Source organism: Capsicum annuum, chromosome 10 (assembly GCF_002878395.1).
Source record: "Capsicum annuum cultivar UCD-10X-F1 chromosome 10, UCD10Xv1.1, whole genome shotgun sequence".
Lineage (NCBI taxonomy): Eukaryota > Viridiplantae > Streptophyta > Magnoliopsida > Solanales > Solanaceae > Capsicum > Capsicum annuum.
This window is the reverse complement of record NC_061120.1, coordinates 127,632,554-127,655,402: the sequence shown is the minus strand read 5'-3', so window position 1 is coordinate 127,655,402 and position 22,849 is coordinate 127,632,554. Positions and strand designations below refer to the sequence as shown.

At 36.4% G+C, this 22,849-nt stretch overlaps 1 long non-coding RNA gene and 1 other non-coding gene across 6 annotated transcripts; one reads left to right on the top strand and one right to left on the bottom strand.

The window, feature by feature from the left end:
• Positions 1-11,653: 11,653 nt before the first annotated feature.
• LOC107845707 lies at positions 11,654-17,157 on the bottom strand. 5 transcript variants are annotated; one of them, XR_001666955.2, is made up of 6 exons: positions 16,879-17,157; positions 15,868-16,082; positions 15,658-15,761; positions 15,239-15,339; positions 12,082-12,113; positions 11,654-11,888 (listed from the first exon to the last, which is right to left on the bottom strand). It is a non-coding gene; the product is annotated as an uncharacterized LOC107845707 (long non-coding RNA). The 5 variants fall into 5 exon arrangements; XR_001666956.2 differs by lacking the exon at positions 12,082-12,113; XR_001666954.2 differs by lacking the exons at positions 11,654-11,888; positions 12,082-12,113 and adding an exon at positions 12,408-12,946.
• A 2,629-nt stretch (positions 17,158-19,786) lies between these two features.
• On the top strand, positions 19,787-19,892 carry LOC124888308. Its single transcript, XR_007046436.1, has one exon. It is a non-coding gene; the product is annotated as a small nucleolar RNA R71 (small nucleolar RNA).
• Positions 19,893-22,849: the final 2,957 nt, after the last annotated feature.

Sequence of the window (22,849 nt, the reverse complement as noted above, 5' to 3'; positions counted from 1 at the left end):
CCAAAGTAACAATCTCAAAGGCTAAATAAACTAAGTAATGCAAATCTGTAAAATGATGAGTGGCAGCTCAAGGGCATTTGCCTAGCATGGACCGATCCCAATCTTTATATATAGGTGGCAGCTCAGGGGCGTAAGCGTAGCATGGGCCGATCCTAATTTATCTATTTACCACTGATCAGCTGGTCATTTGCATTATATGGCTTACAAAGATTATGAAGTAAGAACGTAAAACGAAGAAAAGAATGTAATGTACATTGTCCCAAAAGTATTTTTAAAGGTGGTCTACTAGTACTTCTTATACACTTGTATCAGATTTCTTTTGAGCTTTTGTATCAAGTGTGTTGTTACCTTCTACCTTACATATTCAGTACATATTTTAGTACTGACGTCCCTCATGGGGGACCTGCATTTCATGCTGTAGGCACAGGTACTTCAGCTCATACAACTCACTAGTAGGAGCGCAGGCTTTTCAGGGGCTATTGGTGACCTCCAGGTTGATTCGGGGCTTTCCGAGTCTGTTCCATATATTTTGGTATTGTACAGTAAGTCAAGAGTAGGGCGGGGGTTTGTCCCGACCCTAACTAAGTCTATGTATAGTAGAGGCTTTGTAGACTAATGTAAAGTTATGGTAGTGTTTTGTCTTTAGATATGGTGGCTCCAACGACCAAGTATTGTATAATATCATGTTTGTCAGAACCTTTAGTTGTTATAGTTACATGCATGGGAAGTACAAGTTTTTAGAATTGGTTCTCTCGGGCCTTTACGGCTACGAGTGCTTGTCCGCCCCAATAGGGTTTGAGGCGTGACAAAAGTGATATCAGAGTGGTTGTCCTAGGATGTCTACAAAGCCATGTCTATATAAAGTCTTGTTTATGGGTGTGTTGTGCACCACATCTATAAGCAAGAGGCTATAGGCATTTAGGGGTTGTATGTTTTTCTTCATATCTTAGATCGTGCAATAGAGCCCATGTTACAAGTGAAGTCATATTTAACCATTGAACTTATTTTCTTCCTCTTACTATAGTAAAGATGCCGGTTACAAGAAGGAGTAAGAATACAGGTAAGCGAAAGGATGTGGCTGCCGGACAAGGGACTAGCAAGTCACCACCTAGACAAGCTAATCAAAGCGAGGCTCAAGCTGAGTTTGTATCCCAGACTTCTTCTACTCCCCTCTCTCCAGAAGACCTAAAAAGGAGAAGAACCGCATCCTCAGAACCACCTATTAATACTACTGACTAAGATCAAAGGAATGCGGTGCAATTATTGGCTTGTATAGTTGCTGGACAAGCTCAAGGACAAGCCATTCCAACTATAGGTTCTAGTGGTGCAAATAGGGCAGCTAGCCTACGAATGCAGGATTTTCTTAAATTGGATCCTCCCACATTCACCGGATCAGATCTTACTGAAGAACCATAGGACTTTATTAATCAAATCCAAAGGGTTTTAGATGTCATGCATGTGTCGGGTAAGGAGACAGTTGAGCTAGAAGCATATAGATTCAAAGGGGAGGCTATATTATGGTATGAAGACTAAGAACGATCTAGGGGTATCGATGCACCTCCATCTACTTGGAAAGAGTTCAAAGAGGCATTTCTTGATCATTACATTCCATATGAGATTCGAGAAGCCCGTGCAGATCAGTTCCTGAATCTTCGCTAAGGGAATATGAGCGTGAAAGAGTACAGCCTCCGATTTAACTCTTTGGCTAGGTATGCTCCTAATATAGTAGCTACTATAGATGATAGACTTCATCAATATGTGGATAGGTTGGATCCATATTTGGTTAGAGATTTTACTATTGCTGCTCTAAACAAAAACATGGACATAGCAAGGATACAAGCTTTTGCACAAAAATGGAGGATCAGAGGCAAAGAAGAAGAGCATAAGAATTGGAAAGAGGATATTCCAAGAGGGCCAAATCTATGGGACAGTTCACGGTATCCCAAGGAGAGTTTAGGCCTCGATTTCCTGATAGACCACCTAGGCTATTATCTTCTTATTCTGCAGCTAGTGCTCTACCATAGTTTCAAGGGTCTAAAGGTAACCAGTTTGGTCAAATAAATAAGAGTCAGAGTTCGCGAACAGAGAATGTGTGTCTATTTTCCAAGGGAGGCAATCCTTGAATGGAGAGGTAATATAGGTGCACCAAGAGGTAAATTTATTTCTTATTTTAAGGTGAAAAAGATGATTTCCAAGGGTTACATATGTCATCTAGTTAGAGTGAAGGATACAGATACGGAGCCACCAACTCTTCAAACTATTTCGGTGGTAAATGAATTTCCTAATGTATTTCCTGAAGACCTTCCAGGTTTGCCTCCTGAACGAGAAGTGGAGTTTGGTATTGATGTGATTCCAGGCATCCAACCAATCTCAGTTCCTCCGTATAGAATGTCCCCGGCAGAATTACGAGAATTGAAAGAGCAATTGAAAGACTTGCTAGAGAAAGGATTCATAAGGCCTACTATGTCCCCCTAGGGTGCACCAGTGTTATTTGTACGTAAGAAAGATGGTTCATTAAGAATGTGTATTGACTACCGGCAACTGAATAAGGTGACTATTAAAAATAAATATCCCCTCCCAAGAATTATTGATTTGTTTGATCAGTTACAAGGCCCCAAGTATTTTTCAAAGATTGATTTGAGGTCAGGTTACCACCAAGTGAGGGTCAAAGAGAAGGATATACCCAAGACAGCTTTTCGAACATGGTACGGTCATTACGAGTTCCTAGTCATGTTTTTTGGGCTAACTAATGCACCTACAGCTTTTATGGATTTGATGAATAGGGTGTTCAAGCGCTTCTTGGATGTGTTTGTGATAGTTTTTATAGATGATATTCTGGTTTATTCGAGATCAAATGAGGACCATGCCAATCACTTACTACAGGTGTTGCAGATTCTTTGTGATCGTAAGTTATATGCAAAGTTCTCTAAATGTGAGCTTTGGTTAAAATCGGTGGCATTCTTGGGTCATATTGTATCTAGTGAAGGAATAAAGGTTGATACTCAAAAGATAGAAGCCGTGAAGAGTTGGCCAAGGCCCACAACGCCTATGGAGATTCATAGTTTTCTTGGGTTGGCAGGTTATTAGAGAAGGTTTGTTGAAGGTTTTTCTTTAATTTTTGGACCTTTAACCAAGCTAACACACAAAGCATCCAAGTTTCAATGGAATGATGCTTGTGAAAAGAGTTGCCAAATCTGAAGAATAAGTTGACTTCTACGCCCGTATTGGTACATCTAGAAGGCACAGAAGGGTATGAGGTGTATTGTGATGCGTCAAGAATTGGCTTAGGATGTGTATGCAGCATGGTAAAGTAATAGCATATACCTCCAGACAATTGCGACCACATAAGAAAAACTATCTTACGCATGATCTCGAGCTAGCAGTAGTTATATTTGCTTTAAATATATGACGCCACTACTTGTATGGGATTCATGTTGACATATATACTGACTATAAAAGTTTGCAATATATATTTAGCCAGGAGGATCTAAATTTGAGGTAGCGAAGGTGGCTTGAGCTATTGAAAGACTATGATGTTGATATCTTGTATCATCCAGGGAAAGCAAATGTGGTAGCTGATGCGCTAAGTCATAAGGCTATGATGGCGTCTATAGAAAGGAAAGGGATAATTAAAGATCTCCACCAACTAGCTAACTTGGGGGTTCGCCTTCTTGAAACTCCAGATGAGGGGCTTATTGTGCATAATGCAGTGGAATCTTCATTAGTAACTGAAGTGAAAAAGAAGCTATATATAGATCCATTTTATTATAGCTTAAGGAGAATTTACAATGTGGTAGAACTAAGGCATTTGAGCTTATGCGGGAAGGAGTACTTCAGTGCCAAAATAGATTATGTGTGCGTAATATAGACGGGCTAAGAAAGAGGATTATGATAGAGGCACATCGTTCGAGGTATTCCATCCATCCAGGGTCAACTAAGATGTATCAAAATTTGAAAGAAATATATTGGTGGAGTGACATGAAGAGGAACATTTCAGAATTTGTAGCCGAATGTCCAAACTGTCAAAGAGTTAAGTAGAGCACCAAAAGCCCAGGGATTATATGCAATGTATAGATTTTCCAATTTGGAAGTGGGACATGATCAACATAGATTTTGTCACTGGTTTACCTCGTACATCTCGAAGGTTTGATTCCATATGGGTGATAGTTGATAGGCTTACCAAATCAGCACACTTTCTACCGATTAGGACCGTGTACACAGTTGAAGAATATGCTAAATTATCTATTAAAGAGATAGTTCAGCTACATGGATTCCAATCTCTATTATATCAGTTCGAGGAGCTCAATTTACGGCAAATTTTTTGAAGTCTTTTCAGAGAAATTTGGGGATACAAGTGAATATAAGTATAGTTTTTCACCTTCAAACGGATAGACAAGCAGAATGTACTATTCAAAAATTTGAAGATATGCTACGAGTTTGTGTATTGGACTTTAAAGGTAGTTGGGATGATCATATACCTCTCATCGAGTTTGCCTACAATAATAGCTATTATTCAAGTATCAAAATGGCACCATATAAAGCTTTGTATGGAAGAAAGTGTAGATCACCAATTGGATGGTTTAAAGCGGGTGAAACTGCCTTATTCGGGCCAGATCTTATTCCTCAAGCTATGGGAAAGGTTAAAGTGATCCAACAGCGACTAGAAACAGCCCAAAGCAGACACTATGCGGATGTTAGGAGAAGGGGATAGAGTTTGCTATAGGTGATTGGGTATTCTTGAACCAATGAAGGGGGTTATGAGATTTGGTAAGAAAGGAAATTAAGTCCACGTTATATAGGCCCATACCAGATTACTTGGAGGTTTGGCCAAGTTGCTTATGAATTAGAGCTACCCCAAGATCTCTCAACAGTTCATCTGATATTTCACGTCTCAATGCGTCGAAAATGCATTGGAGATCCATCTCATATTACCCCTACTGAAGATGTACAAAGTACAGAAGATCTTACCTATTAAGAAATACATATTACTATTCTAGATCGACAGGTTAAGAAGTTAAGGAATAAAGAAATAACTTCTGTAAAAGTGATTTGGAGGAACCAACAAGTAGAAGAGATAACATGGGAAGCTGAAGAAGCGATGAAATTCAAGTACCCCCATTTGTTCAAATACGAAGAAAAAGTCCAAGATGCTGAATTGGAGCAATAACAAGTAAGTGTAAAATATATAGGTACTATGTGGTAATAGGGACGAATGTTTCTAAGGGGGGAAGGATGTAACATCCCGTATCTTGCTTGTACTTATTCTAATTATATGGAACCTGGTATGGTCATATGGTATAGGTAACAAATGAGATTTGTTATGCAAGTATTAATGTTGTAGATGGAATTATAGAGGCTGCCCGTACAGTTTAATGTGATGCAACCAAGTTAACGTCAATACGACCATTTAAACTTGAAATCGTAAGCTAGTATTTGAATCTAAAGTTTAAAGTGATCAAGTGTGTATAAGTTGAAGGTTAGATTAAAGGGATTAGGAGCTGAAAATGGAGAAAAATATTGAGGTGCTTGCTTGACTTATTTAAGCTAGTAGGTGAGTCACCTACTTAAGTTGTTTGGACCAAATTAATGGACTTATGGCTATGGATCAGATTTGGGTCTATGCTAATATACTCATTTGGGCCAAATTGAACAAAAGAGAAAAAAAATAGATAAGTGGCCCAACACACCAATCTGCCAAGGCCCAAATATAATTGAGCCCAACAAGAAATTAAGCAAGTAGGTGCATCACCTACTTTGAAGTTTCAGCAGCTTGGACCCTTAAGTAGGTGCATCACCTACTTGGACCAATTTTACCAATTTTATGGTCCAAAATGCAGCTAAGGAGGTGGACAAGATAGGGCCTTTAAAAGGCCAAGTTGCTGGTCATTTTACTTCACTTTTAAGTCATAAGAAGGGGTATATTTCAGCAAATCTCTCTACTCTCTCTAAAACAACAAGAACAGCAGCCCTATTTTTCCTTTTAGGGTTCTTGAAGAAACCCTCACCTTTGCAGCCCAAGGTAAGTGAAAAACACTTAAGGTTTTGTTTAATTATCTCATGGAAAATTAGGAAAACAAGTTATAAGTGTTTGACTAAAAGTATATGGCTGATTATAGAACAAGTTGTTTGTTCACGTTTCCTTGTTATTGAGGAACTTTTTTTCTTCTTCTTCAATTTAAGTGTGAAGGAAAGTTCAAGATCTTGAAGAGTTCAATTAAAAGAATAAGTTGCTCAATTGAGGTAAGGTGACTGCTCTATTTTTTTTTACTTATATATGAATTTGATAGGGGATTATGGATGTCTAGTTATTGAGAACTCAAGAGATGATGACTTCAATAATTGATTGCTACAATAAAGGGATTTGGGACTGTTTTGTGAACTGTTTTGTATGTATATGTTATGGGCTGCCAGGTTCAAGTTGGATAACGGTGTGATGAGTTTGTAATGAACTATAGAAGAAAGATGTGGTGATACACCACCGAACTAATGTTTGCTGCCCAATCTATTTTGCGTATTGTTTGGAATATGTAATGAAGTCGAGGTGGTTTTGGTGAACTTTATAAGAACCTATATGGTATGTGGGTGTAATTGGAGGGAAAAAAGGGTTAAAATAACACCCTTGTTTGATAGATTAATAGTTGCTGCCCGGTTACTGTTTTGGGTGAAATTAAGTATCTCAAATGTGTTGATTGGTTACTAATACTAGTTTACCATATATTCTATTATAGATACCTAATCTAAAAGGCGGGAAGTCAAGTTAGGTTAGTTTCGGAGTCAAATAACCAGGTATGTAAGGCATACTCTATTTCACACTCTTTGGCATGAAATCGTACAATTGTTCCATCAAGCAAGTTTCGGAGGTTATCCTATAACAAAGTGCTACATAATGGCAGCACATTACACTCCATGTATCCAATGACCTTGTTCCCACTCTCTAACGTATTAGAACACCTCAATATGTGCTTATTATTAAATCTGCGCGTCTATCTTCACTAGAAAATTTCAGGAGTTCTCCGTTTGTTCAAATAAGACTCATGTGTTATTTCATCTCCTAAACACTTTATTTGTGTTCCAACAGCTCCCTACCTCATTGTTGTTGCATTAAGTGTCTATTTTACATGTCTCTTATTAGCGTATTACTGGTTCAAGGTACCATAATGTGATGACCACCAAAGTAACAATCTCAAAGGCTAAATAAACTAAGTAATGCAAATCTATAAAATGACGAGTGGCAGCTCAGGGGCATTTGCCTAGCATAGGCCGATCTTGATACCTTTATTTGTGGGTGGCAGCTCAGGGGCATAAGCCTAGCATGGGCCAATCCCAATCTTTATATATAGGTGGCAGCTCAGGGGGTAAGCCTAGCATGGGCCGATCCTCATTTATATATTTACCACTGATCAGCTAGTCATTTGCATTATATTGCTTACAAAGATTATGAAGTAAGAAGGTAAAATGAAGAAAAGTATGTAATGTATATTATCCCACAAGTATTTTTAAAGGTGGTCGGTCTACTAGTACTACTTGTATACTTGTATCAGATTTCTTTTGAGATTTTGTATCAAGTGTTTTGTTACCTTCTACCTTATATATTCAGTACATATTTTTGTACTGACGTCTCTCATGGGGGACCTGCATTTCATGCTACAGGCATAGGCACTTCAGCTCATACAACTCACTAGTAGGAGAGCAGGCTTTTCAGGGACTATTGGTGAGCTCCAGGTTAATTTGGGGCTTTCCGAGTCTGTTCCATATATTTTGGTATTGTACAGTAAGTCAAGAGTAGGGCGGGGGTTTGTCCCAACCCTAACTAAGTCTATGTATCTCTTAGTGGATTTGTAGATAATGTATAGTTATGGTAGTGTTTTGTCTTTAGATGTGGTGGTCCCAACGGCAAGTATTGTATAATATTATGTTTGTCAAAACCTTTAGTTGTTATAGTTATATGCATGGGAAGTACAAGTTTTTTGAATTGGTTCTCTCGGGCCTTTACGGCTACGAGTGCCTAACCACCCCAATAGGGTTTGAGGCGTGACAGGAGGTTTCTAGTTTAAGGGTGGCATTTGGATTCTAAGTCCTTGTGGGGCTTGGTGGAGTGAGAAATGGTTTGGTCCATCTTGTTCTTGGCTTTAGGAGTAAATGTTGGCTTGAATTGTAGTATTTGGTTGATATAAAATTTGGTGCAAGGTCTCAAGAGTAATAGTAGGGGAGGTGTTTTGAGGGGTAGAAGGTCGGGAACTTGTTTGGCTTTCCACCCTCTCTCACCTCCCACTTATGAGGGCACATCTGAAACCAACTTCTCAACATTGGCATTCACCCTGGCCATGTCTCGAGACAAAGTTTCAAGACTATCCAAGATGATATTTGTGAAATTATTGTCGAAGGTTGGAGCATTGGAAGCCTCGAGTTCCATTTGCAGTTGTACTTACAAAACAAACACACATCAAAAATACGTTCACTACGCTCTTCACACTTGGTCTCCTCACACTTTGTCCTTCAAGTGTTGAAAACCGGCTAGCAACTCGTGAGATCTTAGGAGTGAGTCTACTTTTTGGATCAAAATGGATTTTTGTTTTGAAGGCTCAAAGAAGTTTTCTACGACTTGAGCCAAGATTGAGTATGACTTATAAACGAACAAAGCACCACAAGTAAAGCCAACACGAAAGAAGTACTCAAAAACTAGTTCACAACTTAGTAGATACTTACTAGTTGCCAACTAGTATAGGAGTCAACAAAATGAAACTAATGGAGACAAAGAAAGAAACTAGGAATTCCAAGAATTTGAGTCTTGTTGAAGACGTGTCCAATAACTATTAGACGTTGGACATGTTGTTGAAGTTGAAGAAATTTTGATTCCAAGATATTAGTTGTTCAATCCCACCTTTGAGGGAGAAGATATGGCTATGGTGTAGGTTTATAAGGCTTTTAGACACTCTTTTCAATATTCAAAAGTCTTCTACCTACTTGCACTCTTTTGGCAAGACAACTTTTTGGGTAGTCTTGTCTCTTTCCTCTTTTGTCTAGCCTTGAAAAGTGTTTTACTCCCTTTTGGTAACTATGCCTTTTGAATGTCTTTTTTATTTTACTACTTTGGTTTTGTCTTGAAATTGTTTCCAAGACAAACACAAAGCTTATCCTTCCTTTTCTATGTCAAGATCAAACAACAACATTTTCTTTGAACACCACTACAAGAACAATAAGAACAACAACAACACTAGTCGGCCACAACCTTCAATAATAACTTGTAAAGAGATCAAATCTTGAACTTTGACTCAAGAAGTGTTAGTGGACAAGAAGCTAACACAAGAAACTACTAAGACAAACAAAAATACACCTAGTTCTAAACATTATTGTAGGCCAAACACAAGAACAACAAAGACGCTTCGGCCAAGAACAAGAATACTTCAACTATTTTTTTTTATTTTTCAACTAAGAGAGCCTAAGATTGGTAGTGTAAGAACACAACCAGCATTTATCTGATACCAAACGGTATCTAACAAGTCTTAAATCAGTCCACAATTAACACAAAACAGTCCACAAGATACTTAAGAGACAATGGATAAACAACTTGACATAAGGAGAACATATAAGACAGGAACTAAAGAGTATATTAAACTCAAAAATCCATAAAAACATGTAAACTAACACAAAGTTCTTACCAACCCAAGAGGAACTTGGTTCACTAAAGAACTCACGTTTCTACCCAATACACAACACAAGTGGAACCTTTACTTATGAAGTTAAGTTTCAGGTGGTCTACTCTCTCTTGAGAGGAATGATGATTCAAAATGATATAGATTTAATAATGAACTAACTAAGCAAATAAGAGTTAAGGGGTTCCTACTTATAATTTATTACAAAAGAAATAAGAAATGACCCCTTTACCCTTAATGAAGGAGGTGGGTTTGGAGTGTATAAATGGGCTTCCTTATAGTGTTTTTAAGACAGTCAAGGCATGTCTTCACACTTTAATACATACACTCCGTTGGACGAACTTAAGACATGCTCAAACATATCCATCCATCTTCTTGAATGTGCCTTGAAGATAATGTAGTTCCCGAGCTTAGCTCCTAATGAATGGTCTTGAGCCCTTGATACCCATATCATCCTTTGGTATGAACCCCCAACCAAAGAGCTTGTAGTGTCCTCGCTACATATCATGAAAGTATAAAAAGAGTTTTAGGGGTTCCCTAAAAACACATCAAATGTTGCTATCACTCTTAATCTCCTCATCAATATCATATGTTTCTATCACTCTTCTTCTCCTCATTAATATCATCAGACTTTGGCTCATCATCCTCTGACCACCTAGCCGGAACCTCATCATTAGCATCCACTATAGGGGAGGGAAGTCTCTCTCCAAGATTTAGGACCTTCCAAAAGCCCTTCACCCCTTTCCACATATGGGTGAAAAACTTGTCTCTCTTCTTCTCCCTTCTCTGTATCTTATTATGTGAGTCACTAAGCTCCTGATATGACTATTCCAAGGATGAGTAGGCCGACTCAAGTATGGATATAGTGGCACCCTGTGTCTTTGGATCATCAAGGAACCTCTCATAATCACTCTAGGTGACATAGAAATGATGAGTGCTAGAAGGTTCTTATGGTCCCATGGGAAACTTAGACACTAACTCCTGCACTACTGGGATTTGGCTCAAGAATTCCTCAAATGGCCCTATAGAGGATGGTCTGGAAGAATCAATATCATCATCCACCGACTTACCCAAATCGATCTTTCTATTTTTGATCTTTGAAGTTGAGCCCTCACCATGTATATCTTTAATGGGTAAATAGGTGTCTTCAGGGATATCCAGTTTTCCCCCGAGTATTCCTCAACCTCAGCCCTCTTGCATAACTCTGTGATCAAAGATGAAAATATGAGCATGGTGCTGCATTTGTTCTTGAAATGTCTGATCTCCAAATGCACAAAGCGTTCAACATTAAAAGAAATATTGTCCAAGATGCAAGATACCATCTGGTCTCATATAACTATGACATATTTGATGTTGGTGGTCGGAGATACACGACTACAAATGATTGTTAACCAAATTTGAGCTTTGGTCGTGAACTCATTGGTTAACCTTATTTTTTGGTGGCCCGTGGGACTTCTTTTCCTGGGCACAACAGCCAACAAACACTACAAGAAAAATAGCCTCTAGGGAGGGGAATTCCCGTCCCTAAAAGTCCAATTCTGGTTGCAAATGACCTTTTAGGACGAGAAAATGTTGGTCGCGGCTCGTCCTTATAGCCTCCTTCGCTAAAGGTCTATTACGATGAGGTACTTTAGCTAGTCATTAAATGTCATTAGAGACGGTAATATATCCAGTCTCAAAAACACTTTTAGAGACTGTATATCTCATCCCTAATAGATGATTTTCATCTTTAAAAAGTAGTTATTTTCTCGTCGCTAAATATTTTTTGCGATGAGTAACTTCCTTATCCTAAATTAATCTATTATGATGAGAATCTAACTCATCCTAGATTAATCTTTAGAGAGGAGTGACCGCCTCATCCTATATTAACAAGATGAGCAACTAACTCGTCGTCTTTGATTAACCTTTAGAGACGAACAACTAACTCATCCTAGATTGCTACTAAATATAGAAAATTGTTAAATGTAAAATTGCTAAATATAAAATTGTTATAGAAAATATCAAAGAATGGTTAATATAGTTTTAATATATGATTAATAGAAAAAACTTAACCAATTAACATCCCAAGCTATATGATGCCAATAGTTTCAATATTTTCTAAACAAAAAAAAATAACCAATTAACATCCGATCTAGAATTTAATGTAAAGTTTACATAATGTTCTTAGCAAAATGATAATGAGCCTGTGCATTCTCTGAACTTGCATCTTCACTTGTAACTTCAATCTTCAAAAATCTTTAAGAACAAAATTTTGGAAAGAGAATTAATAACTATTGATATATATAATTTAATATACGTAAGAAGCAAAGAATTGGAACACAGTATAGCAATGAATAACTAACTTAGCCAAAAGCACTATTGGAGAGTTACAAACTTACTTCATAACACCAATATAAGACTAGAAGAACATAAGCAAATATGAACTTACTCATAACTCTATGGTAATGGAAGTTCAGTTTCCTGCAACCAGGCAAAGCTTCATTGGCTATAAATTACAGTTTCTCATCCAAGACTGATAGTCTAAAGGACTATCAAACATAAAATGAACACTAAAGGAACAAAAATTAGCAAGTTCACAAAGAGAAAACAACACACTAGAAGGAGATGAAGAAGAAGAATTGCATGAAATTAAAGATAGATAGAGAGACCCTTACTTCCACCAATGAATAGCACTAGAAGGTGTATCAAACCTTCAAACACACATCACCAATGTAATATCAAACCACTCTCTTAGGTGAACCAAAGGAAACACTCTTCCTCAAGCACAACTTTCTTGCCAAATTTCTCAATACAAGTGAAACCCTAACTCTAAATGTAGTATTCAAGGACCCAATTTCGGGTTTGAGAGCTAAAACTACAAGACTAAAGCTACAATCTAAGAATAATATCCAATTTCATCAAAGTCCAATGAAAAATAATCCTAAGGAGTCTATTTATACTTATTACATTAAAGACCAAAATACCCTTAATAAAAAAGGGGCTCCTATGGAGTGTAAGGAAAAAGCATAAAAAGACCATTACACCCTTAATGAATGGGTGATCATGTAGTGTTTTGATGTGGTATTATTCACACTTCAACATATGACTTTCCTTGAGTCTTTTTGGTCTTCACAATTATTCTTCAACACTTGGACCTCTCGGGCATCTCATCAAGGCAAGCTTCCAAGCAACCTTCCATACACGGGATTGTTCTATTGTGGGATTAAAATGGGTCCCCCAGGCGTGCTCCCGTGCCCTCAATGTGACCACAATTGGGTTCTTCTTGTGTTGGCCTCCTAGGATGTCTTCAAAAACTAAGGTGGCCATTTGACTTGTATCAAAGATAGAATGAAATTCTAAAGAAAGATATGTACGACTGCATTGTTCTTAAAATTGTTCTAGTAAGAAAGAATAGTCTTGAATCACAGTAAATATAGCTTGTACAGTGGTTCATTAGTACTAGTTGTCAACTAGCAACAAATATAGCATTTATACAGTGGTTAATTTGTTTAGCACTAACCCTACACTCCAAGAGTATTGTTAAGATCTCTAATTGTCCTTCCAGAAGCTTATTAGTCAACCCTACTAGGAAATACCTCCAACATTATTTGGATTTGGATAGGGTTCAAAAGTATACAATGCTATAGTTGCAGCTACTGTTGATGAAATGCAGAATGGGAAAGGAGATGACAAAATAAAGATGCATACTCATTCTTATTGCTCCTGGACTATGCAAAGGTTCCCATCCCAAATCCCTGATTAACCTACTTCGTGTAGATTTAATAAAGTATTCAAATACTTCTAGTCATAGTATTTCCAGTCTTGACTGATAGACAAACAACCAAGAACACGAGAGACAACAATCAAACAATGTAAAAAGTTAGAGATAAGTTGGATAGCAAAAACACAGTATAGGAATATATATGTCCCATCTAGAAATCTGGAAACTATGGAAATCTGAAGTTGCAGTAAAGAAGCTATGGAAATCTGGAACTGGTATGAAAATCTGGAAACTATGGAAATTCATCATTATCAACAATCAAATAGGTTTTGCTTCTCTAATTTAAACATTTTCTTCAGTAATTTGGCTTTTCCTTTCCCTTGTTCTTAACCTGTATGTACTTGTGCAAACTGTTGTAAGCTACATGGAAGAAATTATAAAATATCAACCGACTATGGTTCCTATGCTTTAAGCTTCATTAGAATATTCCCTGAGGAAAATAAATGAATACGTGAATCTCTTGTTCTTATAAAACAGACACTTTTTTTGAGTGTCATTTCTTGATGTGCACAGGCCAAGGGTTTAAATATAATTTTATTTTTTAATTTTTCTCCATAGAGCTCTTCAAGATGGTTTGTGATCCTGATGAATCTGATGTAGACATCGATATCCCTACTGTGATGCTGCCACAAGATGCAGATACAAGCCTGATAATGTTTCTCAGGAACAAGTCTGCTGGTAGGCTTATTATATTTTACTTTTTGTTAGTCTATTTGGGGAGGATACAAGTTAGACATGCTACTTACTAGTTACTTGTGGTCTGCTAGCTACCTTATCTTGCTCCACTAATGTTTAATGTGAAATCTACTTATGTGTATTTGTTCCTAAAATTGTGACTTACAAATTTCCCTTCTATTCAGTTTTAGTACAGCTTCACTCTCTGAAGCATTCATCAATTGATGTAGCTGAAATGTTTTTATGGCTTATGGAAATTGTTACCGATTGATTTGAAAAAATACTAACGTGTTTCAACCTCTTTAGTGCATTGCTTAACTTTATTAGTCGATGGAGAAAATGGAGTATGAACTTGCATATACTCGTTTAACTAATATAACATGTTTAACAAAAATGAGAAGGACAATAACCTTATATAGCAAGGACCATAAATATGAAATATTATCCGGAAAATGTTAAATATTCTTACAGGACAGGTTCAAAGTTAAGTATAAGATAGATAAGATAAGTGGGGTTTATTACTTATTTCAAAGGCTCAAGAAATGTAGTTGCCACTCTTTTATACAGTGAATTACTTAAAGATATTCTTTGTGTGAGAAGTTACTTGAAGGTAGCAGACCATATCACATTTCAAACTGATTCGTAGCAGAAGACAGAGTGAAACAAATCCAAAATAACCAATTAGCTAGTGTTGCAGTTTGCACTTTATGGCCTCTAACTGCTAAGTTGCTTGGACTCGAGTAAGCGGGTAAGGATCTCGATGTCGGATCCTTCACGGTCTCAATTTAAAGATTTAAGGATATGGATCTAGGGATGACAACGGGTACGCAGATTCGGCAAAAAATAATTTAAAGTTGAACACCTAAATAGGTTTGGATGACTAAATCAAAATGTCAACACCTAAATACAAAGTTGAAAAATGTTTGGAACATGTCAAATACACTCAAACTCCAAAATTGAATTATATTCTCAAAAATTATGTTATCAACTTGCTCTAGTAAAAATTCTTCCACTTTAGTGTATAAGTTAGGCTTGCATAATCAGATCGTACAGGAAAATAAAATTATTGACCATTAAAGATATACACATTCGAGATAATATCAACTCCACTAGTTAGTGCAAACATAAAACAGTTGGATAAACAACTTACTTGTTAGAGACTAGAGTTCCTTTGAAATTTTTCCGTAGCAATCCCTAACTACTCTAAGCAAAATCTTGATATTTATGGATTGCTACCTCGAATTGATGAACCTGAATAAATAATGTTTGACACTTCAATTAGAAGTCTGTGCTTCTTTTCATAACTCATAGAAAAGAAATTCTTTTCCCTGTACAAGATTTAGGAACCATTTGGACATAAATGTTTTTTCCTTTTTTCCAGTACTGGTTCAACTTACAAATTTCATTTTTCAGCTTCAACTTCAAAAACTTTTTTTTTTCAAGTTTGTACCAAATCTATGTCCAAACGTCTATTTAAAAAGTATTCCCTCTAATAATCAGTCATCACTATCAACTTCAAGGTGATGAGACATTATGATTAAGGTTACAAAGTAGTCAAAAACCACTTACAGATAAGAAGAAAAGCTGGTGTAATGTCTATCGACCTGGGGAGTAACTGATCTTCGATCAACATAAACCTCTTGAAAAGAACAACAGAATTCCCAGGTACAAATCTATCACATTAAAGCCGGAGAAAGGATGTTCATTCATCAATTATTTGAACAAGTTCAAGAACTTTTGAAAAAAGATGGCCTAAAAATTAAATTATCAACATTTAACCTTAAGATTTGAAAAGGAAACAATTCTCATCCGGCCTTCACGGACAACTCATACTGCTTCATATACACTTTCTTCGGTCACTTTTGTATAGTTCAGAACAATGTGACCAGATGGTGTATACAGTTCTTAAGGCAATTCTGTAAAAAGAAGCTCGTCCCTTATGCCAATCTCGAACTTCATTTTGCATAGCCGAGGTAAAACATCTGCACTGGTCTCTATAGTCCACAGTGGTAAATCAGTACTACATACAAAAAGTGAGCAGTAGATTTTCAAAGTAATCACCCTAACCTTTCTATATACTTTGCGACAGTTCTCACTATTTAATAAAAGGGCAGCCCGGTGTTTAAAAGTACCCATTTTCATACAAGGTCTCTATGGTTTTGCACCCCAAGGGGATGCGATGTAGGCAGCCCACCTTGACGTAAGCATGAGTAGCTTTATTGCATATCTCAAACAGATGATCTATAGGTCACACGCCGACAACTTTACCACATTGCTCCAAGGCTCGTCTTCATTGACAAAATGCATAAATCTCCAAGTAAAAAATAATTCAACAAATCTCATTTCCGCCACCTTAAACCTCCAGACCTTAATAGGTGTATTCTGTCCGAGAACAATGCAATCAGGGCCTTTTGCTTCTACTTAGCCTCCGTACCCAATTCGCTACCTATTGGATCTGGGTGTTGCAATTCCCATCCAAAATTACTCCCAAAGATTATGTCTTTTGAAGTAAATTCCATAGCTTCAAACTATTCCATAAACAACACTCCGCCCCCACCCATATTTTCCTCAAAACACACACAACCCCAAAACACACAAAACAAAATAAGAAAAAGATTATATCACTCGAACAACTCAAAGCACGCACAGCCAAGCAATAAGAAAATGACAGATGTTGATCAAATAAAGTAGAAAGAATATAATAGTATCTCAAACAACCAAGCAATAAAACTAATATAGAACAATTTTGGAAGAAAATAACAACTATAGATAGAATAAAAACGACCATACCTCGAATTCGCGAGAGAGATAAATAGAGATTAGGGCATATTTTAGCTACAATTAACCCATGGAATTGAAGAAGCAATTGGCAAATCTTCTCCCTCACTCGTTGTGCATCTGTAAATTGGTGCGTATCTCTAGGGTACATTTGCGACCAGCAGTATACGAAGGCAAAGCTGCTCATCGACGATCAATGTACAACAGTCATCTATGGCATATAGAGAGAGAAAGGAAAAGGTGTGTATATATTGTAGTATATTAGTTTGGCGAAATAAGAAATTAAGGAAAAGGCGTGTATTATATTTAGTGAAATAAAAATAAATTATTAAAATTTTAATATTATACATTTTGGCATTAGTTTTTCCCGCTCAAAGCTCCAAATTACAATTTGGGACCAGTTAAAAATTTCTTTTACAATATTAAAGACCGACATATAATCTCATCCTAATACATGTACTTTTAAAGATGAGATTATTAATTAATCCTTAGATGTTGATCATAAATAAAGCCATTTCTTGTAGTGAAATTTCCAAGAGCACAATCCTTGTCCTCGAACTCTCTCATATCATCATCCGACAGCCCATACACTTTATTAATTTGTTTTCCCCAAAATGATCTTTATTTCCCTTAATCTTCATAAATAGGTTGGATATTTTCACTATGCTAAGATTTGCATAGAATTCATGAAACCATTGCTCATTATCCCAGCAAGGGTCTGGGGCAAAGTATCTCCACCCCGTTGCCTCCAATATCCCATAGAAGGTCAGAAGCTTCTCTGGCACTTGTTCCAGAAATATGCTTTGCTTTGGGAGTAACTTTCTCCTGGGTAAGTCCTCATAGTAAATAGTCTAACACCTAAGGAAGAGGAAGTGGTTTTGATTGTATGCTGTCATCTTTAGCTTTCAAGACCTGAAAACAACACAAAGCATTAACTATTAAGATTATCATGTGAAAACAACGCTATGTGACTAAATTAAGCTAAAAATGGTTCATAGATTACATTTGGGCTTAAAATGAGAATTTTGAATTTTGAATAGGTCTCTTGGATAGGTCTCATATGTCATGATCACACTCCACTAGAGTTGCAATCACGACACTTAAGAGACCTGTCAGGCAGGCCTCAGGCCTCATAATCACAATTCACTTGATCGCGATTGCAACTCATGATCGTACTCTCGCAAGTTGTGATTGCAGTGCCTGAGTTTTCGATCCAAGGCTTGTTCATGATCCACAATATCAATTTTCTCTACCAATTTGTGTTCATAAAAGGTAAATAACATTAAAATCATGAAACACAATTCCCAGGAACTCAATTATGCCCTCTAATTCATAGAAAACTTTAAAGAAGTTCATTTGGCCATTTTACCAAACACTTGGTGTGCACCTACATTTCATACCTATTTTGGACAATCTCTGGTACTCAAGACTTTCCCAATGATGTGCACACTATCAACAACATCACCACACAAAAAATATTAATTTAAACACTATTTAAGCACCAAAAAGTCACAAATTTAAGTCATGGACATAAACATGCTTCTAAGTCTCACATTTAAGCATAAAAGAGGGGATTCAAATCACACACCTGATGCTCGGATGCAAATGAGAATTATATGCACTTTAACACCAATAACAATGATGAAAATTAAAAATTTATTAGGGATTTGAATGGTATAGAGTATAGGAACCATTTTTGAGATGGCTCCTACTTATAACTACCAGTTTCGCAATCACAACCAGCTTCCGCAATTCCAATCATCTAAGGAACGTGATCAGCTTACACAATCATGGTACCTGAGGCAAAAGCTGGGAAGACTTGAGTTTTTGGATCGCTATCGCAACTCCTGAGACCAAGTTCAATTCCCCTATTTTTTAGTTGTTTTGCCTCCTACTCAATTCTACCCTACTTATTAGTTATCCCAATTGCTCAAATACAGCTTTAAAGTGCCAAGATTATATGGATTAATCAAAAACAAAAACTACTTTTTAATCAAAATTAAAAGGATATGGGCCAAATTAATGGCAGTGATGGGTTTTCTCCCATCAAGCACTTGATTTAACATTGCGGCATGATATCCAATTGGATTCAACTTGGATCATTTTTAGGGTTGACCATTATATCACTAGGCAAACCTCTTTTCAGCCTAACATTGAGTTGCCTTGCGATTTGGCCAACTAGTATTTACAATTTATTAAGTCCTAGGTCGAGGTCACAATTTTGTTTAGTTGCGAGAAGTCTCCTTTCATTTCACAGACCATTTTGTCGGTCCCTTCAATATGCAATAGAATTCTACCCAAGACATCCTCACTCTTAAATTTATCAATGTAAATAGAGCTTGACTCCTTCTATTTGGTCATGTTATGAGGAGGGATATATCAGTCATAGTCCCTCTCTTTTTCTCTCCATTCTCAGTCATGGTAACGGTCTCTATCCCTCCAATCTTTCTCTCAATCACGATCTTTCTAACCTTGGTTCCCAACTTTTCTTTGATAGGTGGGGCAAGAACCCCTTAAATTGTTTGACAAAAATCTAATCTCCTAATCATGATTTTCCCCTTATTCATCATCATAGGACCTAAGGCTCTTGGAATATACGACATTTACAACCTTAGGAAGGGCCACCCATCACATGTTTTGTAAGAAGGTCTAGTTAGGCCACTACCTTGGTAGTATTCTCATCCATTTCTTTATCCTTCTTCTTTTTCTTTTTGCTCAAGAAAGATGCCATGCGAGACCCTACAAACACTTTTATTTTCCTCATATGCAATCCACTATTCTATTTTGGTACTTGATTAAGCAAAGTTGTCACAACACCATAAAACAAGTTAACAAGAGATCCACTAGATGCATTATCCACCACCGTTCTGTTGAGATGGTCCAATGCCCTATAAAAAGTTTGAAGAAGCATATTATCCAGGACCACATGATTAGGGAATTGATTAATTTATCATTCAATCATTGTCATACTTCATACAAAGGTTCACCATTGAGTTGGCAGAACTTTATTATTCAATCTCTAGGTTATAATATACAGGCTGGAATAAAATACCGATCCAAGAAAGATTCAATTAGCTCAGCCCATAAAGTGATAGGATCCACGAGTAATGATCTCAACCAAAAAACACTTCTCCCATTAAGGAGAATTGGAAAAGACATAATTGAAATGACCCTAAAGTGATGTGAGCTATATCAAAAGGTAAGCATGCATTAATGAAATTTTTCAAGTGGGGGTTTGCATCTTCATGGGCTTGGCCTCATAATAATCCATTCATTTGAAGCAAATAAAGCATCACACTAGTCACATGGAAGATTATATTTCCCTCAGTTAGTGGGATACAGATGGCACTAGATCGTCCCACATCTCCAAGTTGGTCCATATAATCTAGCCCATCAAATGAAGCAGCATCGCAACCATGATGGCTCATGGTATCATGTAGGCTATTATCTTTCCCTAAGAAAACAAAAATAGTAAACAATGTAAACAAAAACACTACGACTAACCCAAGTTCACTAACAACATCATAATCATGAAAACTATGTTTCACTCCACAGTAATGGCACTATTTTTGATATCCCTCTACTTACACTAAAATTTTGTTGCAAGGCGAACATTGTCAATATATACCCAATATGAGTCAGGGTCAAATACTTGAGGAGTGAAAACATAGCTTTCAAATCTTATGTGTATTGTGAGTTAACTTTGTGTTAACCTGTAATGCAACAATTAAACAGTACATAAAAAAATTCGGGGTTTTGAATTGGAACTTTTTTAAACACAATCACAAATAATACTAATACGAGATCAAACAATTGATAGATATTACCAAATTGAGAGAGATCTTGGGGTTATGCTATCCTAAGTGGTATTCATGTATGGGTAATCAATAGTTAGTCCAAGTTTTAGCTAAGAGTCATGGGAAAGCTATATTTAGGGTCTTAGTGTTAATCTTTCAATAAAACACTAAATTTCACTCATGGATTATTTTGAACACCTCATGAATGTGACAAGTTTACCAATCTATTACCTTAAACTAGCATCCTTATTTCTAAGATGATACTTATGAAAATAGCTAACTCAAATAAGGCCCTTATTTCTAAGGTGATACTAGGAAAAAAGATAATTCCAATTGTTGTTCACAAGTAATCCTCACCCACATCCCTCTTTCAAGTAAGATATGGGATCCAAGACAATTGGGGTTTTCACTCCTAATTCTCAATTTAAACATGGAGTAAGAGCAAGAACCATCATAATTAACTAATTATATGGACTAACAATCAACACCCGCATATTATTTACCACCTAATCAAACGTATCCCCAAGATATGTTTAATTACTCATGAAATTAAAAAGAAGAAATATACCCAAATTGGCAAGCAATTCATTAATATAAGCAAAATAAGTATAAATCCAAACTTCAATTCAATCTATAACCAAATCTCTCTTGGAAATATACTAAGAATTATTTCTTCACTCAATATAATCTATTTTTTTATCAAAAACTAGAAAATTCGATGTGGAAAGTATTGAGGATTGGGACTGAGCTCTATGAATTTCCAATTTTGCCACTAAAATTTGACAAACCTGTCATGATCGCACTTCCTTAATTATGGTCACAATTTTGTGATCGTGTGGCATCATATCATGATCGCCACCTGACTTTATGGACTGATTACGATCGCAACTCTCAGGTTGAAACCACAACACCTATGGGTCATCTCCTGGAGCTTATCTTAACCCTTTTGTCAATATTTTGGCTATTACCCTTCCTTTCCAGCTTTGTCTCAACTCACTTTCCTCGTGATTACCTGTAGGATCAGAAACACCAAAGTTTAGTGCATTTTACACAGAACTAGTTTCATATATTCTATTATTTTACCATAGTGCGCAAGAAATTAGTTGCAAATAAGTGGAAAATTTGCAACTCATCAGAGGATATGATTATTGACTACATTGGTGATAGCTATCTATTATGGTAATAATAAGCCATTAATTAGGCTATTGATAAGTTATTTCCTATGCTTGATAGTACATATTTATCATGTTAGAGGTCATGTTTAATGATTATATCTGCGAACACATTATGTATAGGCTAAACAACATTTTTATTGATTATATTAGCGACTATGCTATTGATTATGCCAAAGATCATGCATATTTGCTATATTGACAACCATGTTATCGGTTATTCCAGAACTCACAATTTTTATTATGATTACTGATCTTGTAAATATACATTATGTTAATGGTTATGCTATTAATTACTCTATTGATTATGTTATTGTCCATATTGAAGATGATATTGATTATATAAATGCCCGATAAGGGTAGAGGATGATTAAGATGATGCATACATGCTCGGCAAGGCCAGAAGATGATTATGATGATACATATATATCAGTCTAGAATGTAGGAAGATTATGATTATATATATATTCTAGTTAATGCTGGAGGATGATTATGAGATACGTATATACCCGACCAGGCCGGAGGATAATTATGATGATATATACCTGGCAAGGCCATAGGATGATTATAATGATACATATTTCCAACAAGGCTATAGGATGATTATGATATATACTTGACAGGGCCAGAAGATGATTATGATGACAAATATATATATGCTCGAAAAGGTCAGAGGATGATTATGATGATATATATACCTGGTAAAGCTGGAGTATGATTATGATGATATATACCCAGCAAGGCCAGAGAATAATTATGATAATACATATGTCCGACATAGCCAGAGGATGATTATGATATATACCCAGCTAGGCCAAAGGATGATTATGATTTCATGCCCAAAAAGATCGGAAAATGAATATGATGATATTTATAATGATATAGTTGAATATCCATATTGATTTGAGTCTGGCAATACGTATTATACTATGATTATATGCTTGTCATTATATGATGACATTAGGGTGTGAGATTGACAATCTAGCTAAGTTGAAAATGAGGAAATAGTTATAC